This window comes from Colias eurytheme, chromosome 1 (genome assembly GCF_061535395.1).
Source record: "Colias eurytheme isolate Ceu_HAF_F1 chromosome 1, ilColEury1 Martin Lab GWU primary, whole genome shotgun sequence".
Lineage (NCBI taxonomy): Eukaryota > Metazoa > Arthropoda > Insecta > Lepidoptera > Pieridae > Colias > Colias eurytheme.
The window spans coordinates 15,232,032-15,254,902 of NC_142980.1; the positions used below are offsets into that span (position 1 = coordinate 15,232,032).

At 32.8% G+C, this 22,871-nt stretch overlaps 1 protein-coding gene and 1 long non-coding RNA gene across 3 annotated transcripts in view; one reads left to right on the forward strand and one right to left on the reverse strand.

Moving 5' to 3' along the window:
* The window catches only part of Sh (Potassium voltage-gated channel protein Shaker), a 153,155-nt gene extending 134,668 nt beyond the window's left edge, over positions 1 to 18,487 (reverse strand). For both annotated transcript variants that reach the window (XM_090106140.1, XM_090106135.1), the window contains exon 1: positions 18,356 to 18,487. The gene's annotated coding sequence lies outside the window, so the exon portion shown is untranslated. The remainder of the gene's footprint in view (positions 1 to 18,355) is intronic.
* LOC149911403 (uncharacterized) lies at positions 15,806 to 17,135 on the forward strand. Its single transcript, XR_016458269.1, has 3 exons — positions 15,806 to 16,173; positions 16,321 to 16,382; positions 16,457 to 17,135. It is a non-coding gene; the product is annotated as an uncharacterized LOC149911403 (long non-coding RNA).
* Positions 18,488 to 22,871: the final 4,384 nt, after the last annotated feature.

Below are 22,871 nucleotides of genomic sequence, written 5' to 3' on the forward strand. Positions count from 1 at the left end.
ATTCATCGGCAGTAGTTACTTCTGAAAATAATCCTTGGTATTATGACTATTATGCAACATACAGTTCTTGCATCTCACATTGCACTGATCTCTCTTTATGTGCATTTAGGTAGTAGCTTCATTCAGTTAAATTTGGTTAGTCACCAAGCCTTCAAAACAAATCTTTAAACATATTTTAAGCTACCAAGTGCTACACTAACGAACATAACTACACCAAAGTCGACAATATAAAAAACCCACACAAAACATGGTCCTCATATAAAAAAATGACTTAAAACTTTTCGCTTCAGGCCGCCATTAAACAACCTTCTTACAACATATAAGACTTTAATATCATTGTGTTTGCGATAAGTAGACGCAAAGCCTGTGGTGAGATCATTAAAATGAGAATTTAAAGGCCGCTCACAAAGAAATGCAATCTGCTGCCTGCTTTTAAAAAGTGCCTTTGTAGCTGTTCCATTGGATTGGAGTATATTGTGTGTACTTGGTATAATTATTTAGTGTATTGAAGTGAAACTTCTTTAGGCGCGTTGAGATTTAAATATCAAGGTCATGGCAATACCGTCAAGCCATGGAGTAAGGCGACGATTTGGGTATCGTTCTCAGCACACATAGTCTTTTATACCTACTCGAAGAATTATATTTTAAATTAAGTGCTACCTGAATACTAAGAAGTAAGAATAGGTTGTTGTCTGGTAGGTGAAATGTGGTAATGTTAGTTTCTCAAGTAATATAATAAATTGGAATAAATATCGATTAATTAGAGAAAGATAAGCCAAATAAACAGTTGACAAAAGATTAATACAATAAAGAAAATTATTATATTTGATATAACGTAAATTGAACAGTAAATTGTTTTTAAGAAACAAAGAGACCTTATTATAGTTTTATCTGTAATATAATAGTAAGTACTTTTCCATTATCTAGCTTTTACACGTGTTTCTGAAGCCTACTGAATCTTTATTTAATTTTCAGGCTGTCTGGAAGAGATCAAGCCTTGTTACTGATAAGCCTGCGTCTTGTACTAATTTCACGATACTTTCTTATATTTTGCTTTTAGTACACAAAATATCAAATATCTGAAGAGAATGTACTATTTTTCTTTATAATTTTATATTCTGACGCGCTTTTTCTTAGCTTCTCGTTTTTTGAAACAATACATAATGAAAACTTTAAACAATTTATTATTTAATGGTCTATGTCTAAACAAGAGTTTAAAGCAGACAGGAACTTAAACACAAAAAATACAAAAATATACTTAAATCAACAAAAACCTTTCTATTAAACTCGACTCAGATGTAATCTTAGTTTAAACTTCAAACTCACCGTCATCTTATTAACCTTTCCCTAAAGCGTAAAGCGCGTACCATCTTGGACCACATCTCAGCTTAACATCAGGCGAGATTGTGGTCAAGCTCTTCCCTATCGACAACAAAAAAAAGCCCATAAACAAAAACCCCTAAAATTTCCACCTCAAAAAGCACCAACTTTCGACGCAACGTACTACACAACACGTTGATTTATCGATGTTTACAGCACTCCCGATCTGACATGATAAGTACGGACTTGTAAAAAGCTGACAACGAATTAATAGTCCACGCGAACGGCTGCATTTTCAATGATTTGATCGTTATGATAGGTGCCAACTGGTATATACGCTTCTATTATAAAAGTTTGTCAATTGATAAAACGGGGTTTGAAAAGAGTGTAAAACATGGCTTTAATGGAAAAGTACGAGACTAGAAAATGAATAATCTATATAACCGTCTCGTATAAAACTCGCCTAGTTCATAGAGAAGATAATGATGTAGGTATACTACTTACGGTATAGAATGGTTAGCAACCCACCTCAACATCAGAAAATTTTATAGTATTTTTAACTGAATACAAGAATTTTTCAGGACGCGTATGACCGCTGTGTTAAGAATTAATTAATATTCAATAATGTATTTTCCTATGAATAAGCATTAATCGTGTTTTTAAATTTTATGCATACTTGATAAAAGATTATGTATTCAACAATAATACAGCCATACGAGTCATAATTAAATTATTTGCGTTCATTAACAAAGAGTATAAAATTCTTATGTTTATATAGTTATAAACATAACTGTATAAAACTCTATAAGGCTCACAATCCTGTAGTCACGTTAAAGATAACAGTTTCACCAAACAAAACTCCATAACTCGATTAAACTATGCACACGTTATTTACTTGCATTGGAACCAGAGTGGAGTCTGCAGAGAATTCAATTAAAGGCTAACCTAGGCACAGTTCAATTAGGTTCAAACTAGCCTCTCCCGGGGGAAGATTTTACTTTGAATTGCAGGTGCAATCGGATAAAAGTATAACATTTAGACTAATTATTTACTTTGTTTGAATAGTGTGTAGGTATTTATTTCTAAACACATTTATTTATTCTATATTATGTTATCAAATGTTTATAATCTGTATTGAGAAATTTCAAGCAGTAAACGAAAATTTAAAATGAAAGTAAAATTAATAAATCCGCCGTGCAATAAAAATTTTGGAAAATATGGAATGAATAGTTATGAATAGTAAAAATAAACTTCGGTATTCAGATGGTTTTCATTGTAAAATATTTGAGCAGAGCATATTATGTATTTTACAACAATCTAAATAGTAATATAAATCGTATATTATTTTGTGAAAATCACCCTTTTAGCATAATAAGAAATCAATTAAATAGCAAATCGTTTATACCCGTTTGTAGCCGATATTCAAACAAAACTTTCTTACGTAATGCTGCAGCGCTTTAAAAGCCATTAAAGCTGTTATTTTCCAACAATTGTTTTTTGAAAACCCATTAGCCAAGCAAAGGGTGTAAGTACGAACCAAGTAGCTTCTATTCACTGGCATGCCAATACAAATGGCAACCAATTTGGAACGGAAAGTTTAGTAAAGAATCAACCTCGATATAAAAAACAACTCCCAGGGAAAAAAACAACATATTACGTAATATTTCATTCAAATGTATAATAAAAGAAAGAACTTCAGAAACCACAAAACAAATTAACAAAAGTAAGTCGTCTTGCCTTGCACCGCGTAACATTGTCAAAACAAGTTTTACGAAAATTGGGGCGGATTTGAAACGGTTAAAAAAACAAAAGATGTTTGTAAAGGCTAAAGTAATCATTTATAATTGCATAATGCTCTGAAATAATTTAGCAATATGTACTTTGTTTACTTTTAATTTATAATTACATGTATTCAATATTTATTAAGAAATATTTGAAAGAAAGAAAGAAAGAAAAGTTTATTTAATGAAATAATCGCGAAATAAGTGTGGGTGGCAATTTCTTTGATACGCAAATTAACACTTTAGAATGAGAATTGTTAACTCTTTTCAAATACTTAAGGATATAAGAATATGTGTAATAGGAGTAGTTCAAGCAAAAACAACTTAAAAAAACACCTATAAAGAGGAGGAGGAAGTGAATAGTATAGTAGAAAGTTGTTTACTCGTGGTTTAGTTACACACATAGTTAGTTCAAAACTTCTGTAGAGAACATACGAGTAGTACGGTCTCTATAAAAGAACTATCGAGTCTCTTGCCGATTCTTCTCGGTAGATGTGACCGTAACTGGGGTAGTTTTGAAAACCAAGTTGTTAGTTAAAGTTACCATAAAAAGTTTTGAATTCTTAAGTCTTGATTCAAAACATTACGAATTACGCAAAAATAATCACTACAATATTATTTATACAAAAAATATTCGCAATGCATACGTTAAGGGGAGTACACACTACACAGAGCGAGCAGCCTCGCGAAGCATTTCTGCGCAAAGCTCTATCTATGTGCTCGTAGCGCTCCCGAGTAAAGCCACGTACACACCGACAGGCAATTCTTCTCGAGGCTGTTCGCTCTGTGTGAACCCGGCTTAAAGTTCTAACAGATTGGACATTCTTGGCGTCGTCAGCGTCACAACTTGTCCCATTGTCCGCCAACTTGATGCAATAACTCATAAAGATCATGACTTTCAAACTCTTGATGCGACTGACGCGAATGGATGAATATTCAATGGAATTTTTTAGAAAATAACGTCTTTTAGGGAACCATTTTTCTGTGTTTATTTAATTGAGATGTTCTTCAGTATCGTGTTTATTACCTACTTTGAAGAAGAATTAACTACTATTTCTATGCTAATTCTTACGGTAGGAGCGACATAGCCAAATGGGTGTATATGGTTTTTAAAAATTAGTTTTCATAAACATTTGTAATAATTGACATGAATAAAAAAAGTTTTGAATGTAGGTAGTTCAGTTTGAGAACCATGACCTACCACATTCCCTTAAATAAATAATAAAAAATACATGTATTAAGTAGAAGATTTTATCCCCCATTTGAAACTTTGGAACCCCATTATTTTTGACTGCCAACGTACACCCTCGTCGAGACTCTCTTGGACCCCTGGGGTTTAACCTGGCCACTTTGTATCACTGATTTAACCTATAACCATTCTATAAAACAGTAACAACGAATCGACCATTACAATACGTATTAAATTAACGGATCTGCTATTACAGTTTAGTTTATCTGCCCTGTTAAATGCCGTAAAATATTTTTATTGCAGTGTAAATTTATGAGATCGTTTATAAATATTATATACTAACTTCTAAATGCCAATTTGCGAGTGTGGATAAAAGTTAGAGTTATATTCCAGACTATAACCTATCTCTGTAACAAAGTTTAGAGAAATCCGTTCCGGCGTGATTGAGCACCTAACAAACATGCTTTTATACAAAGTTTTGCATTTGTTAGTGCATAAAATATTCCTCTTTAAATCCCTTTTGGTTTAAAGAAAACAAGATCGAGTATGCAGTTACAGATTGATTTTAAGTATTCGTATTCGGAAATTGAGAGTTATAATAATAAAGCGACAAAAAAATTGCACAGCGGTAACTATTCTTCAGTTTTAGGAACGTTTACAGTGCAGTTGTTAACTGAAGAAAAATAAATAAATCCTACAATTAAATCAGTTGTTTAATTTTAAGCATGACAGCATACAGTGTAAGTACGTTTATAGGCCTCCACCGAAAATCAGTGACATTATACTGAGTGGCTGGCTATCGTTTATTTTTTATAATTCATTTTATGCGTATAGCTATTTACAAATAAATATTTTCCGTCATTCTTCTCATTCCAAGATAAAACGTTTAAAAAATCCAGTGAACATTTCTAAAGTCTTCTCGTTTGTGGCGTAGTATTTAAGTTTATTTCGCTACAAGTGTTAAAACGTTTCTATTTTATTTGCAATAAATAAAACACAATATTAAGTACAAAGAGACGAAGTTATAGTGTCATATTGTTAAATTGGGACGTCCGAAACATAACAATGTTATCTTGTATCGAAGTTTGGGTCTGTTGTCCATATAATACATATATATCAACCACGTTCTTACATTAAGATTTAAGGGAATTATTTTTACCTTTATTAAACTCTGTGACCTATCGTTTTCATAATTTACTATAATGTAGTCCATTGAATGAGACCCTCCAAGGGGGGTCTAGAGTGCGTGAGTTAGTAACGTAAGATGTTTCTTCGGAAACATGTCAAGAGTCCCTAGGTAATAAACATACTATAACCCCGGGACACTAGGAGGAGCCCCGGAGTGGGGGGAGGGGGGGAATGGGTCCATTTTTTCATTTTTCGCTTAAATCTCAAAAACGGTACATGTTAGAGAAAAACATTCAAGGAAAAGTTGAAAGGCCATTAAATTATCTACAAGTTGTACCTAGATCATTTTTTCCTATATCCTACCGTTTCTGAGTTATACGCAGTAAAAAATGATTTTGGCTCAAACAATTTCCCCATACTACACATCAATCGATCAAAAAATATTTCTTTCTTCCAAAAACTCAAATGTGCAACTTGTGACCGGTACTGATAGATTGCTCTTAATTAGGTCTATAATTGGTAAAATAAACACATTCCTCCATGGAAGCATTTAGGAGGAATCGATTGTCAAAATATTATATTAGGGTAGTTTGAGTTACTGAACTTGATCTTTTTATTTTTTTCTTCCAAAAAACTCAAAAGTGCAACTTGTGACCAGTACAGATAGATTGCTCATAATTAGGGAATTAAACAAATTGTATATTTAATTTCCTGTAATTAAAGTTACATACCATACTGTGTTTAAGCTTTAATTAAACTAATAATAGTCTACCTGGGTTAACACACACTGACATATCGAATGAATAAATATAAACACGTCTAAATCTGCACTAGTTTTCCCCCACGGTCCCATATAACCGACAGATTATTTCACTTTTATTCAATACCACGTCACTTGGGGATAAACCTGTCCCCCGGCTGTAAAGAGGTCACTGTTAGAATATATCGTTTTGATTCAATAATCTTTTAACACAAATGGTGTTTTGTGGGTGTATCTATAAATTTTAAAAGGGTGGGATTTCGTGTGCTAAATTTGTATAAAAGATAGTCGATATGTTTAATAATGTGTTTGTTAGAATTATGATTATACCACTTATAACTCAAGGATGTCTGAACGGATTTTAGCGATTCTAGGTATAAGTATGCATTATAATGCATTTACCTTCGCGTGAACTAAGACAATAGTAATTAAAAATAATGATAAAATAATATATTTAAAAGAACTAACAAACACGCTGTTATGATAAAATCAACTAAATGGTTCAATAGCTCGTATCCAGAGGAAATTATGAAATCCTGGCGAAACTAATCAGGATAATAAGAAACACTCATAAAATTCTTATTTTGTCACCGTTCCTTGATGAGTGTACAAAGTTTGAAGTATAGCTGGCCGTTTAAAGTGGGTCAAAATCAAGTCAAAAGGAGTCGTCTATAAATAAACAAAATAGCACACAACATACAGGTGAAGCACATAAAAGCGTGTTAATATCTAATAATCTATATCTATACTAATATTAAAAAGAGGAAAGGTTTGTTATTATGTATGTTTGTATGTATGGTTTTCACACATAAACTACTGGACCGATTTCAAAAATTCTTTCACCGTTAGACAGCTGCATCTTCACTGAGCAACATAGGCTATAGGTATTGCATTTTCAAAAAAAGTAGAGATCCTTACCAAAAATACAATAATGTAACCCAAGGTACAAAAAATTCCTTAATAAAAATTCTGTCATCGCGTGCGCTGCGGAATCTATTCCTTGAAGTACGAGGATGGTTCTTATGAAAAAAAACGTAAACATGTAGGTACCACGGGCGAAGCCGGGGCGGACCGCTAGTAATTAATAATGTGTAAAGGTCACAAAAAATCTCTTCCCGAGCGGAGCTGAGGCGAACAGCTAGCACATAATAAATCTATCACAATAGTAAAAGCCTCAAAAGACGTTCTATATTCAGTCTTATTATAAATGTACCAAGTACTATTATTGGTTGCATTGTTAGCATACAGCCGACGGCGAATACGGAAGAATGGCGAGAACTCGTACAGGAAAATTAGAGGAATGACAGAAAAATGAACATTCGCTTTTGCATATGCTACGGACATTTTATTGAGACTTTTATATTGATTTATTACTATTCAATTTCAAATGTAATTTATTTGCATTAGGGGAAGTCTATTTTTTAAAGTCATGACTAATATTATAACAGAAGTTCTCAATGATACCTACTAATTAATGGCCATACTAACAAAATTGTTCTATGTTTCTCCATAAAAGTAAACGTGATACATAGATATTAATTCCAGATACCTAGTAATTTTATAGTCATCTAGCTCCACTAACAATTATACTGCTATTACTAGAGCACCACAGATCCAGACATAGACATATTACTCCGGTGATCAGTCACTGACAGAATGTTTAAACGAAGCCGCTCCATTTCTGTTCCAATAATTTGAACTGGCGATGACAGGGCAAACCTATCGAATCAAGTTTTGTCATTTTTGGGACTAGGTTTTACTTGGAAGTATAAGAAATAGTGCTTGACTTTTCTTCCTATATCTGTTTAAATAAAGTTTGACTTAATATAAAAAAATCGATTGTGCGTACTTATTAGAAGAAGAAGTATAAGATCTGGGATAAAAATGTCCATTCTTTCAAGTATACGACCAGGAAGTTTAATAGGCAATATAAATTTGGATATGAAAGAATTTCGCTCTCGCATCTTGAAGTGCGGGAGAAACTTTATATATATCTACTGCCCAAACTGAAGAATCTTTCGAAAGCCGCGTCCATAAATCACACGAAAAAATTTTCTCGAACATTCCACTACGTTTCATACGTACAGAATGTACAAGAATTTTCTCAAGCTATGATTTAAAATGCCATCGATAAGTCACATTTCTAATAAGTGCGGTGTGGAATGGCATGTAGATTGTAGGCGCTTCATTGCTCCAGTTTGTAAGGAGTTAGCGGTACAAATAAGAATTACCCGAGGCCTACTTCACTAGATGCGAAATATTATTTTAATGTATTGGTGAAGCTTTGATATTCGCGTTGTTGTAAATTGAACTAAACTTCAGAAGCCTGAAAGCTTTGCTATTATAATATATTCTAAGGTTTAGGATTTTTAAACTGCACTATTTTTGGAAAAAATGGATTCGATGGAGCTTAGAATAACAGGTCAACGGTTCCTTTGTTCGTTTCAAACAAAAATGTTTTTGTGTCTAAAATTTGGATGCATCACATCGAATAGTTGGGACGCGGCTTTACACCCGACATATTTCGCGAGCGGTGCACATGGCAGGTGGCCTACGCTAAAAAGATACACGTCACGTTTAGCCTGGATAAGGCGAACTGCGATAAACATTTAAAGCCAGGCTTACTGAATTTACTACGCGAAAATCTTTAAAACGTCCGTTTAAAGCTTTAGAAACCGAGCAATAAAAGTTTGGTTGCTATTTATTTATGTCTACTCGGTCTTATTTCTTTCCTACTTTGAGAATCCAATAGTGTTCCGTTAAACATGGGTTTTGTGAAGAAGGAAAATGAGTGATAAATTATTTTCACAATTAAATATTTCAGTGAAACACAGACGAGAGCCGGGATATACGTTAAATCAAATAACACAATTAACAGGGCGGCATGAAAATAACAAAGAATAAAGTGATTTACAAGATCTTATTAAATGTCACTCGGCATGGTGTGAGCGATCAACAAAGGACGCCGACGAATCAAAGCCGATTTTCACAGATGTTGGTCGTTGCGGTGCTAATTCTATTCGAGGTACACTGGTTCCTATATTAGAAATGACGCTTCTGTATTCAAACGAAATAAGCAATGTAATTTTGGAAATTCGAATCGTACATTCGGAGCGAGAATCAGTACCATGAAACTAACTTCGAATATCGCCACTCGAGCATTCGATAGAAATGTGATTCAAAACGTATTAATGTGAAAAATCGTTTAAGCACGTTTGTAATTTTAACCGCCTTTTTAGCTCGTAGCACATTTGTTATTACTGGAAAGGAGTTTAATTTTACGTATTAATGTCGTTTAACTTTCGAATTTAAGAAAGATATTTTTTGAAATAAAAAGAGTTTAGAAGAGTTTTAAATTAAGTTTAAGGCGTATTTAATCAGAAATCCGAATCCGATTTTCATCTGCGCTACTTAAACAGACGTAGAGACATTGTTATGATGAGGATACAATATTACTGTGAATTCCATAAATACTTTACATTTCCAAGACCGAATTCGCAATTGTGGAATTCCATAATATCAGTTAAATTACTTGTTAGATTAGATATTTAAAAAACAAAGAAATGTTTCCACTGACAGCTTGCAAGGCTATAAAATACAACACGCGAGTTTCATGGTTTTGAACAATTTCCACCCCATCATATTTTTCACCCTTTCTAGCTATTTTATCTTTAAAAATATCTGTTTAAATATTTTGAATAAATTGAAATACCTATTGTTTAAAACTTGATTCACATTATTTATGAATCACAGAACTACTGTTATTTTGTTTCTTTTTTAGCCAAAATAAAATAAATATTATCTTAGATATTTTATATTAACATTATTGAGTTGTTTTTAAACAACTTTTATTTCAAATAAAAATTGTATTATATTTCCTACAAAAATTGTATTAAATAAATCCTTTTCCATTTAATTTGAAACGTTTTCCTTTAACCATCTTCGTCGTATTTCGGAAAAATTCAATCCAGAAATATAACACAAGTAACCAAGAGATTGTGACGTCGACACGCTAGATAAAAATTTAATCACTAAATGTATTTCACTAGACGAGAAGATATTGAAGTAAGGACAATTTATGGGGTCTATAACATCTAAGGAGCGGGGTTGTGGCTGGACGATAAATGATGGGCCCTTGTTTTAAGTGATATTCTGAAGACTATACATTCCGCATCTATCAGTGAGATACACTGGTTAGAGGATTTGTCAACGAAGAATGATGAACAGGCTCTTAAAATGTGGTTTGTATTGTAAATGGTTAGGAAGCATTAATAAGGAAACGGTACGTACATTAATTAAAGAGCAACTATGGAATTTCTTGTCGGTTCTTCTCCATAGATACTGCTATCCGAATCGGTGGTTAAAAATATGTAGGTAATGACGATTCAAAAGTGCTTCTCGAAGAAGTCTAATTTAATAAATAAATGTTTGAGTTTGAATAAGTAAGCATAATATCTATAAAATATACGCTATATAATAGCAAATTATAATTTTAGACAGACAGAAAAATTGGTTGTCTGTAAAGTCGGTAATGACGATAGTTGAACGTGACCACGTCCGATTTGTGCTTCTTTGTCGCTCGTTCCGCGCTCTTGTTTGCATAACATGGAACGCCTCAGAGCGAGGTAACGCCGCATGAGTCCTGTTATTTCGTGCGTGAAGCCGGCTCTATCGTATTATAAGACGTTGTCACGTCAAAAGAGGTGGGATTCCATAAGATATTCAAATAATTATTTAAGGTAAAAACAAATTGTGTAAGCAATATTGAAATCCCTGTACTTTCTGTGTTTGTTTACCGACAAGTTACACACATATTTTATTTACTTTTGACAACTCTCGTATTGTTTTGTAAATATTTTCTTATTGATTGTTTGCAGCTCTAGCCGGGCGAAAATCCGATACAGACGATACTAAGCGCAGGACTAACGCTTAAACGATTATATAATCTCCATAATTTCAAGCTGTTCACGCAATTTCCATTTCCAATAGAAATCTCGCAATAGTATAAAACAAGAGTCCGAAATAAACCTTGAACTTTATATCCTCGGATAAGATCAATCGCTCCAAGATTTACATAACTGGAGATGTGGTCATGATTATAAAAGTATATTTTTATAAGTGACATTAGCTTTGAAAAACTATTCATCACACTGTAAAATATGTCAACCCGGAGTGTCGAGAGGCTAACTAACCTGATTAATTTCTAGGCTACACTGGCCTGATGGACTAAATACCCCTTAAAAAGTCTTTAGAAGTATTAATTATAAGAGTTTTCATTACAAAGGTGAGGCTTACACTTAAGTAAACGATTGACTAACCCTTTGTTATCACTTAAGCTTTAGGGACGGATTTAAAAAGACGGATTATTTTTAATGGTGAAATGACAGATTTTTCTAGAAAAAGTATAAATGAATAGACGATCGCATTATATAAGCAGTACTCGAATAACGCATTAAATTATCCAATCAAAGAGAGAAACATTTCAGTACTAGGTACTTAGTCAGATAATTAATTAGATATTCTTTGATGTTAATAATTATCTACATTATGAAGTCGTCAAATCTAACAACTACGGACAACTTTCCGTCATATTTGTAAAGAGCAAAACTTTGCTCAATACAAATTCATTACTCAGATATAATTCAAGAAACATCCTTTCGAATCAAAGTTTCTGTAACGCTGTTTAGTCAATGAACGGATTACACGGTATTTATTTGAACCGTGTAAAAGCCATTATAAATATGTTTTGTGACAAAAACTTTAACTCCAAAGACCAATAACGTAGATTACAGATTACGTTTATTAAGTATTGCCCAGATATCTGATCGAAGGAAACTAAATTACCGTATTAATAGCCTTAATGAGAAATTCGATGCTCGGGGATTTGGTGCAATGTGGGCTAAATAGAAGGATAGATTGAAACGTATCAAGCTGTCACCTAATTACTAGCTATTGTATGCGACTTCGTTTGTATTGCTGTCTAGGGAGAGCGCCTAGTTCTGCTAATTACTATTATAAATGTGAAAGTTTGTTAGATGTGATGTTTGTTGCTTTATAACAATGGAGAGCTGGATTAGTTTTCGGCTGGAATGATCCTTTTCTCAATTAGGCCCGGGTGGTTATCTAGTCTATATATATTTATAAACCGAAGGACAACTAGTTATAGGCATGCTGTGGTGAATGATGCGGACTATTGCATTCAAGGTTACACCCTCGACTCATCACTGGAAATAAGCTGATGTTTGATTTAATACTCGTATTCATATTAAAACGTTTGATGTTCCGTTATATTGTTTTTTAATTTGTGCAATTTAATATGAAGAAATAACATGAAGTGTGAATTTCATAAAATAATAAAAATATGCCGTATAAGTAGTATAAGTTTTGACTGCATAATACAAACTTTGTTTAGTCTGAAACTAGATGGCGTTCTGCAACGTGCCTAGATATTGTTGTACACCACATAAGCATATATTTTGCGGTAGTATTTATCTCCTCAATCAAAACAATAGAATATACTAGGGAAATTCCAAATATATTCGATTTAATATGCTGTTCCCAGTAAATTAACTACGTTCGAATTAAGGCTAAAGTTAAAAGTAAATTGTGTTGTTGTTGTTGTTGTAATATACACTATCTGTAGTCTTCCGTGAAAAAATACAATCACAAAACAAGTCACTAAATATTCAGAAGTTGCGGCAAAGCTTTACTTCGTGTCTCATAAAAACTAGGGAGAAACAAAAGTTTAGGACTATGCAAAATTTTAAAGACAGTAGATGCACCTTTTAATCAACATGAAATATCTGGGCCAAGGGGCGATCGTCACTTAAATATTTCATGAACCCCATTATTATGATTTTTATATTATGTTCAGTGTAAAATTTTTATTTTGATGGTAAATTTTGAGGGTAAAAATTATTTAGGTTAATTTTTGTATGATTTCAGAGTGAGGTGATCTATATATTTGTTGTCTTGTCATATAGTAAAATCATGCATAAGTTTGATAATAATTCGCCCAAAACTAAATATAAGCTTTGCGATACCAAAAATGATAAAATTCTGTCTATGATGAGCATTATAAAGGTACATTTATAAAATATAAAGGTAGATTTAACGCATAAAATTCTTCAGAAGGACATCGTCTACTTTTTGTCGTTAAAACAAAGCTCGGAAGGGGTGAAATAGGGAAATTTGTGAGGAACAGCTGACGTATACGCAAGAAAAGCCGCATACGAAATGCTACTAGCACAAACTTAAAACAATTTCTTAAGATCTGAATACTGGCCATTATCTGAAGTAATTTGAACTATACGAAATTACGGTCATAAACGAAAGTTAAATATGAATTATGGATGTGACTATCACAATGTGACCAATTCTAGGTTACGGTTTTAAATCTTTAAAAATTGCTCAAAGTTTGGCTCTTCTCCATTACCACGAGGTCAATTGTAGTGATAAAATAAATGAAACCCCTCGTTTAACTTCTGAAAAAGATGATTATCCGACTAGATTTTCTCGAGCACGAATTTAATAGGACCGATGTATACTAAATTGTTGACAAAGGTTATTTTGAGATTGCTTAAGATGTTTAAAGCGTGTATTTTTATAGATTCATATCAATATTTTTATTAAAGGTCAACAATGTTTTATCTATATTTGCTGTTACGAATATTGTACTGAGGTCCCATTTCTCATTTTAGCGGCAAGTCAATATACGAGTTTTCAAAAAGCATTCTATATCAATATAATTTTTATATACATCAATTTCTTTTGTTATTACTTGATCTAATAAATTCCATCGCAATAGTCGTATGTGAAATACCAATATTTTCCCCTCTACGAGTAAACAATAGATGCATAAACCTTTTGCTAATAACTAGTACGGTATAAATTGATTATTTCATGCGCTCATATTAATACGATTATTATAGAAGCAATCCTGTCAGGTGATTATTCAGCTGCAAAAAATTGCACGGCTAAAAGAGCGGTGCATTTTTTCTATTACATAGATTGATTTCAAAGCAAAGTGCTCTATTATAGAATTGACTATTCTTTACCTATTAATTTTCTTCGTTCAATTTGCTGTATTATGATTAGAGGATTCATAGAATAAATTACGTTTATAAAGGCAGTTCTTTTGGTTCAATGTTTTTTACTGTCTATTTTTGTTATGATTATGAAAATGGTTCTGCCTAGTCGGTTTCAGCTTCACTACGCTCTTTTTTTTCTCACTTCACGCTCTTTTTTTCATTCAATGTAACCGTCTAACGTTTCAACGTTATCACCTTTTCTGATTTGACTACACAGGAAAATATATTTTTTTTTTATCGTTCACGTCTCCCCAGCTCAAAGTTATGATCATGTCATTCCATTTTTCAAACTTCCGGTGCTGATTGATAAAAAATCCGTATACAAAGAGAACAATGAAATTCAATTTATCACGCGAGTTTAAATTCTTATTCCCTCGACTAACAATCGTAATTCGAGCCGTCAAATCAACTGTTCGATCCATTCATGTATAATTAAGGCACACATCACCGAATTAATGAGTACGAAGAAAGCAGCTGAGCGTCAAGTTCACATATCTTTAGGCCGGAACCCGCTGCCTTGATATTTGGCGTCGAAATGGGGGCGAGAAATGCATTTGGTCGTACTTAAGTTGGCGGAAATGCATCCATCGCTTCTCAGCGAAGAAAAATGGACGCTAAAATGTTTTCTGTTTATCAGGTTCCACTTATCAGCATGCAAATTAAAACGTAGCAAGGTATCAAGGGTTCGCAATTTGCTCAATAAAAAAAAATATATATTATATATATATAGTATATATCGTCAAAATCAAGGCGACTTTGCCACCTATTAGACACGTAATGTGGTGATTTTGTTAAATTTCATTCATTTTATGATAAAATGTAATCTACAAAAGCTATAGACGCAATCTGGACAATGAAAACAATACATTTTTATATGGCTTGCACTGCAAATAACAACAGCCTACAGGCCTTTTTACAGAACGTACATAGCCGCATACATTTTTTAACACGTCTATTGTATGCTGTGCTTTCTTTTTCTGCTTTTAAAGTTGTTAAGGTTTCTTTATAACCGAGAGTACTAAACCCGGAAAAGTTTGTACATTTGGTTAATGTGATAATTACATTATCCAGCGTTTCGCTAACGTCACTTTAATTTTGGCTTAGCGCTGATTCGTTTCATAATTTATACAGTACAGTTTATTGAAGAGAATTCATCTTCGTCTTTCATTACAGTCCAGTGAGAAAGTTTAATAGCTGAAGTTGCTGAGTCAGCTCTTTTCCTTAAGATTTTAGATTATTTAGCGTGAAACTGTCCGACGAGGCTTTGCTATCTTGACTCCCGTGACACAATGCACGATCAACGGAGGGAAATTTGAAAGTAGACGTATTAAGGTGATGAATTAATTTTTCTAACATTTACGGCCCTTTTTAAACCTTCGTAATTTTTATATTATTAAAGTTGTCGTGATGAAAATTCTTGACAAGAAAGTTCAATAGTAACACAATACGTCTACCGTTTTAGAAACATGATTCCATGATATTTTCTCGATAGAAAAAAAATACAAAGTTCTCATTGTTATTTTTTTTAAATCTCTGGCATCTTCAAAATAACAAACGTAAAGTTACGACTTTTTGAATATTAACTATAAAATATACAACCTATACGTCTACCGTGTTAGAATTTTGAAATATGCGATGGTTTTGAAATAAACAAGAAATACTTGAAATTAGCGCCTGACCAGCCAATATAGCGAGAGCCGCCCTGTACCTTCCTACCCCGATCGCTGCACGAGTCATTCCCGCTACGGCCGTCACACGGGGAACTTGTGTCGCTTGCGCAATCGTAAAAAAGGGTGACAACACGATAAGACAAAATGAGACAAATGCGGACAATAAAGAAAATAAGAAGAAGAAACATAAAGGTTGGAGGAAAAAGAATGCTTACAATTGGAACAAATTAATGAAGTAAGTTGGTTTTATTTTAAATTATCAAATTTAAAATAAATATCATCAGATAATTGTATTATAAACGATGTTTGATACGTACCCCTGTTTTAAGTACATAACGAATGTGTAAGATTTTTTCATTTATAGCATAAATAATCTTTTCAGAAATCCGGAATCCAGAAGGAAAATAAACCCACTGATTGTTCACAATGTGAACCCACTCCTTCGTAAGTACCTTTATTCAGTCAAAAATGTATGTTATCAACGCTCTACTGGTTTTATCGCATGATTCCATTTTTAGCAAAAAGCAACAAAGTGCAAAGAAATAAAAAATCATGGTGAACTTAGTGGAAGTATGGTGGACGTAATATGGAATTATGGAACAGGAGCTCGTTGGAGTAGTATTATATTTTAAAAAAATACGAAAAAATTTCAAGAATTTCTTAGTAGGTGGTAGATAAGTATGTTGTATAAATATTTTGATGTTGATATTTATTTCATTTATACTTACTACACCTGTGCGGGAAATTGCTTAGTACTAAAACAGGTTTATATTCATATTTACATAGTAATGTGAGTTTTCATTTCGAAAAATTTTGTGTAAGTATATTAAATTGAGTTCCTGGGTGATCTGGAAACACAATTGGGCCCGGAGGATGGCGCTGCAGTCACTCCTCCTAATCACATGAACCGATTTGGATGAATATTTGTGTGCACATTTCATTGTTGTGGGATGATTGGTTGATTCGTTTTCACATTAGCTAATATTATGTATTTTTGTTGTTAGAAAGTAAACTTAATTTAATGTTTATAATACATTATTATTGGTATAAATAAGCCAGTGTTCATCTCACATTGCTGTACCTGCCTACCTATCCTACCAGGGCCTAACTTTGTTCTGGCTATTTTATTTTGATTATTTGTAATGAATAATTACAATTATAATAGAGTGCAAAAAATAAATACATGCGTCAATATATTTTGTGTTTTTTTTAAACAATTTTTTTATTTAAAAAAATATCATTCCGACCGCGGCTTTGCCCGCGTGGAATTAGGTTATATCGTGAATCCTGTTTTATCCCACAGAAGTGTTCAGTTCGGATAAAAAGTATCCTATGTGTAAATCCAGGCAATTAGCTATATTTTATCAAAATTGGTAATGTAGTCTTGACGTGATTAAGTAACAACTAACAAAAAAATATACAAATTAACATCCAAAGTTTCGCATCAGTTTTACTGTATTAGCGATATCTTCCACTCTTGACTTTGACTGAGAAGAATTAGGGTTTATAACTTCTTTCAGAAATAGTACCTTTCATTTCTGGGCATGATGTAATATCTACGTCAGCATCAAATTCTATCTAAATCAATTCAGTAGTCCGCGTAATTAGGTACCATTTCATTTTTTCAGAGTAACAATATTTTTTGTTATTTTAAAGATTATTTATAACCTGTATTATTTTGTAATAAAGTAAACATTACGAAATAATAATAATTAATAATTATTAATAATGTCTAAGTAGTTGTTAAAAAGAAGATAATTTTGTGTTTATAAGCAAGAAAATAAAACCAATAAATCAACAATTAAATATATGTATAACAATATTATAACTGTATGACGACTCCATATATGTTTGTCCCGAGTCGGCCAGCGGCAGCGCGGCGAGTATGCAAGAATAACTTCGCGCACACTCGCGTTCGCGATAGCGAGCTATTAGACTCCGCCCGCCAAGCAGTGGATTTTTTTTTGTGTATCGTCTTAATGTATTTTTAGTCAAGAACGCGTTGAATATTACATAAAATGTCATATCGTCTCCTGTGTGATCTAAACAAAAATAAAACTACAGTTATCACTGAAATAAAAGTGGTAAAAGATTAATAAATTATCGTAAAATATGACGCAGAACTATCTTAACTTTAACGGCCACATTTTGTGACATTAATCGATGTGTAGATGATGCTTTCTACCGATATCTTGGCGTCATTTCAAACAGCCGAAAATCTATATTTAATGTAACAAATTGGCCATCTCATTTTTAATAATTCTGACATTAATCGCCAAGTTGGACAAAATATTCAACACTTACAACTGAGCCCTAATTAATCGTAAACGCAATTCGCATTGCAGAAGCGATTTAAGTTTCGTAACAATGGTTTTGCAACAAATACCCTATCTGTGAAACTCCAGAACGCACTGAACCTGAAGGTTTGGCACTAGTCAAGTGGTAGTTGCGCGGTTCGAAAGCCGACAGAGCGTCCGCGCGGTCCCGCTGTTCCGTGTTCGCGTCCGGGCTGGCGGACAGGCAGGCGAGCGGCCGCGACGGCGCCTCCACGCTACTGCGGCACGCGCTACCCGCGCCGCCCCGCACCGCGACGCAACCCCCACCACCGCGCGCCCCGGCGCCCGCACGCACGCCGCATTCTTGCGTTACCCGCCCTTAGCGCGGAAATCACAAAGAGCGATTTTTCCACATATTGCTTTGCGTATACCTAGTTCAGTCATCCGCGAAGTCAGCCTATTGAAGAGGCGACGTGACAGAGTGCGTAAAGTACGAGTGCCATTGATAAAGAACCATGGATTTGCATTCGGAAACTATGAATATCGGCTCCTTAAAATACCGCACTACCTGCCCTTAAATATTTAATCCTTTATTTGACTACTTGACTAGTAAATATTCATTAGACTTCCGTCGTGTTGATTTTAACGCGGTGGGGTAGGACCACATTCTTTGTGTATTTTTTACGTGGTAATAAAATCGTTCGAAGGTCCACGTGTTAAATACATATTTAATAATTAAAAAATATTATAATATTATTATATTTATAGAAAAAAATATCTTCGCATTCACTTTAGCCTGGTTTCATCAACGTCTACGAATATGACCTTCCATGAATAAAATAGGAGTCATAGGTAAATTCTTACAATATACATTTTGCCTGAATTTCACATCTCTTAAACTTAAAGGATTCTGCAGACTTAACCTAGATTAACTCCATTTACTTCTATATGCAAATTTAATTAGCCCAAAAATAAGTAAGCTTTAATAAATTTTATTTTAAATCACAATATTCAAAGATTATTCTTTCAACACAATATAATTATGTGTATTTATTTTATTCTGCTATTCAGATCTATTTCAGATCTCATTGACAAAAATATGACACTTCACTACACCCAATTCTATATTAATATAGCGGAAATGCTGCTTTTAATTTAAATCAACGTTATAGACAAGTAATGATTACTACCTACTCATAAACTTTTTTTATTTAATTTTTTAAAGCAAATTAGTTGATTTGGTTGGATTTTGGTTGGAGAGTATAGTAATTGCTGACAATGACAATGTTCAACAGTATATGTTCAATAGTAGCTTAGTTTTGCCGCCATTTCTGAAAATATGACAAGAGAAAAGAAGACAAAATATAGACTAAGGACACACTAAGGTGCTAAGGACTTTGCAACAAAACACAAAACTCACTTAAATACTCAATTTTAATGTCCATATTTAAAATATTAACACGGTTTTTAAAACGCTAATCTTTAACTAGAGCCCTGATGATTACGAAAAATTATTTTCTAAACATTCAATGTACCACTGCCTTGACCTGACATACCATTCACACTAATTATATACATATTATACGAATGTTTGTATTTCTGTATCGTTCACATCGCAACATAAAACATTTTCCGACCAAGGGAAGTATTACTCCAACTTTTATAGAAGTACCTCTTAAGCAGCCGCCGAAAAAATACCGCCTATTATATTTGTAATGATTAACAATAATTCTTTTAAACAAAGAACTAAAAACCGACTGCGAATTGTCAGATCTAAATCAAATTTATTTGGGGACCACATGGCAGGATATCAAATAAAAAAATAATTATCAAATTCGGTTCACTCCGTTAATAGTTCTGAGGTGACAAACCCAAAAAAAACAGTCGAGTTAAGAATCTCTTTTTTAAAGTCGGTTTAAAATCGTTCTGAAACGGTGTCTTGGTATTAAATATTAATTATTGAATTCTCGCGAAACAAGTGACACTGTTTCAGGAGACAACCAGAAATTTAATTACTCCAAGATGAAGATGTAATATAATGACTGTGACGCGAACATTGTTTATGAGTTGCTAATAATGTAATATTCACACTAACGGTTTAATACGTACTTCTGACGGATTTAAATCGAGTTTTATTCATTGTGTTTGAAATGCTCTGTTGACTTGACACAAATTAGAAGTCTTTATTGCTGAGTTTTGAGAACTTTAGATATTTTTGTTGTTTGCGTTGTTGCGGATTAATTGAAAAACAATTAATTTATACAATCATAATACCTTCAGAATTAGAAGACACGAATTTGTATATTATTTGTTCGTGTATTTGTTGCTTTAATTATTGCAAAATTTTGTACATTTTTCATTTTTGTATTATTAATATAATACCCGCCATAATGTATGAGAGTATACGTTAATATTATAAACGAAAATGCAGCAAGAAATTAGCATATTATACAAAGTATAAACACGGGTTGTTTCGCTTCTATTGAAAATTGGAGCACAAATTAGTCTAAAATAAGAATGGTGAATTTAAGATACTCTTTCATAAAAATAATAATAACAGGCAAACTTCTTTCTAAAGAAGCTAAACAAGAAATCGCGCTGGCGAAACCGCACAAAGAAAGCTTGTATATAATATATTATATTATATAGGACAATATTTCGAAAGCCTGTACCAATTTTGTTTGTACAAAACATTGTTTAAAAACCAGGAAAACCAACTCCGATTTCATCAACAATTTAAAAGAGAGCCTATATATGTATTATATCTGTATAAGAAATTGTTTAAAAACCAAGAGTTTCCTGGTTCGCCTTCGAAATCATAAAACAATTACAATCAAATATTGTCGCAATGGAGTTTCTAAGAAACTCTTTAACAAATTATTTATTCAACTCGTTTTGTATGACTTCTTGACTTCTTCTTCATGCATATTATGTTAACCCAAAAATAAATTATCTTTAATGTGTATTAACCCACAACAAACACGTTTAAATTGAACTCTTATTAAATAAACATTAAAATTTACTTATGAATACGCAGACTACGTGTCTTACTTATCACGGAACGTAATATCTTTTACTTAAAAGAAGTAAAATCGATAGAAAAAAACTTCTTTTCTCTTTCTCGCTCTCTTTAAAGTAATCACTAATATTAACTCTTTTACTACCTTTTTCACTTTGTTTTTTAGAGTTACACTTTCCCACTAAAATAAAGAACGAAGTAGATTACGCTAACTTCCATCCAAATTTTTTATACTTATCTTCTCTTCTCTTATAGTGTAATACTGTATACGTTAAAGAGTGATTGCAAGATCTTTTTGCTCAATTTAATCTAAACAACTGTCATTGTCAACAGCTCAGAGGTCCAAGGTCCAGTTAATGTTCTTTAATCAGTTAAAAGCCTAACAAACAACGATAGATATGAAAAATTACTTGTGCTTGTTATATTTTAACCTCGTTATAAAATTATTTGTAATTTTTACCGTCGATTTATTATTTATCTTTTAAAGGTATAAAATGAAGGTATGTAATTATCTAAACATTTTAAAAATTGGTCGGCATTTTTGCGTAATGAGGGTTTAAAAAGTTCCATTTAGCTGAAGTGAAAAAATGTGAATATTGATTTTACTTTACGTCTTTCCTTTTTAATTTATATTTTATGAAACGGTTAATAATTTATATAGCTGGCAATCAACAGACAAGTTTAAAAAAGGGAACCAGGGTTAACATTTATATTAGTCACAGCTGTTCAGTAAGCACGATATTGACACAAAATAAATTACATAAGCGAGCCTTTCTAAGAAACCTGTTGGTCACATTTCTTGCAACATACACGTGTCCAAACTTGGGGGTAAATATTTATTATTTATCATATACATCTCTCATCGGGAACGTCTAGACTCTAGACTATTTCAAGGCAAGAAAACATTTATTAATTACAGCTGAAGTCGACACTTTGCCGCAACTTTGAATGAGATCGTTGCTGAGCGCCTTGCCCGCCGTACGCGGTACGCACTATAATGCTACGAAGCGCTACTTTGCGTGATTTCATTTATGCTACGAATTGGTTATCGATGACACATTAGTGAAGCATTTGTATAACAATGCATTTATAGTTTTACTAGTAATAAAAAAAAACTGTTAATAGAAATAGAAAATAAAATAATTTGGAAAATCCAAAAGTGCACGCCTCATAATTTTTTTTTAATAAATATTTATTAATTATTATTTTTGTTTATTTAATAACAATTAAACCACATCGAATCAGACCCTGAAAAATGAAAGGGTTCTATTCCTGAGCATACTCAAGCGTAAGAGAAAAAAAAAGACTCGATTAGTAAAGTATTTCGGTCGCTATCGTGTTAACAAGAAAAAGGATCCGCACATACAGACACACGGACGTCCAAGACAGAACTTTTTTAAACTGTTTTTTAACTAGTTTAAATAACAAAAATGACATCAAAAATATCATGAACGTTAAAAATAGTGTTTTTTTCTTAATATGTGTGTGTATGTATTATCTTACAAGTGCAATGTATGATACATAAAGACATTTTAAGTTTGAAAAATCAGATGTTTTGCGCGAAGTGACAGTAGTACCCACCTCAACGCTTCGCTTATGAGGCGTGCAATAATTATTGTCATCAGAAAAAATGTCAAG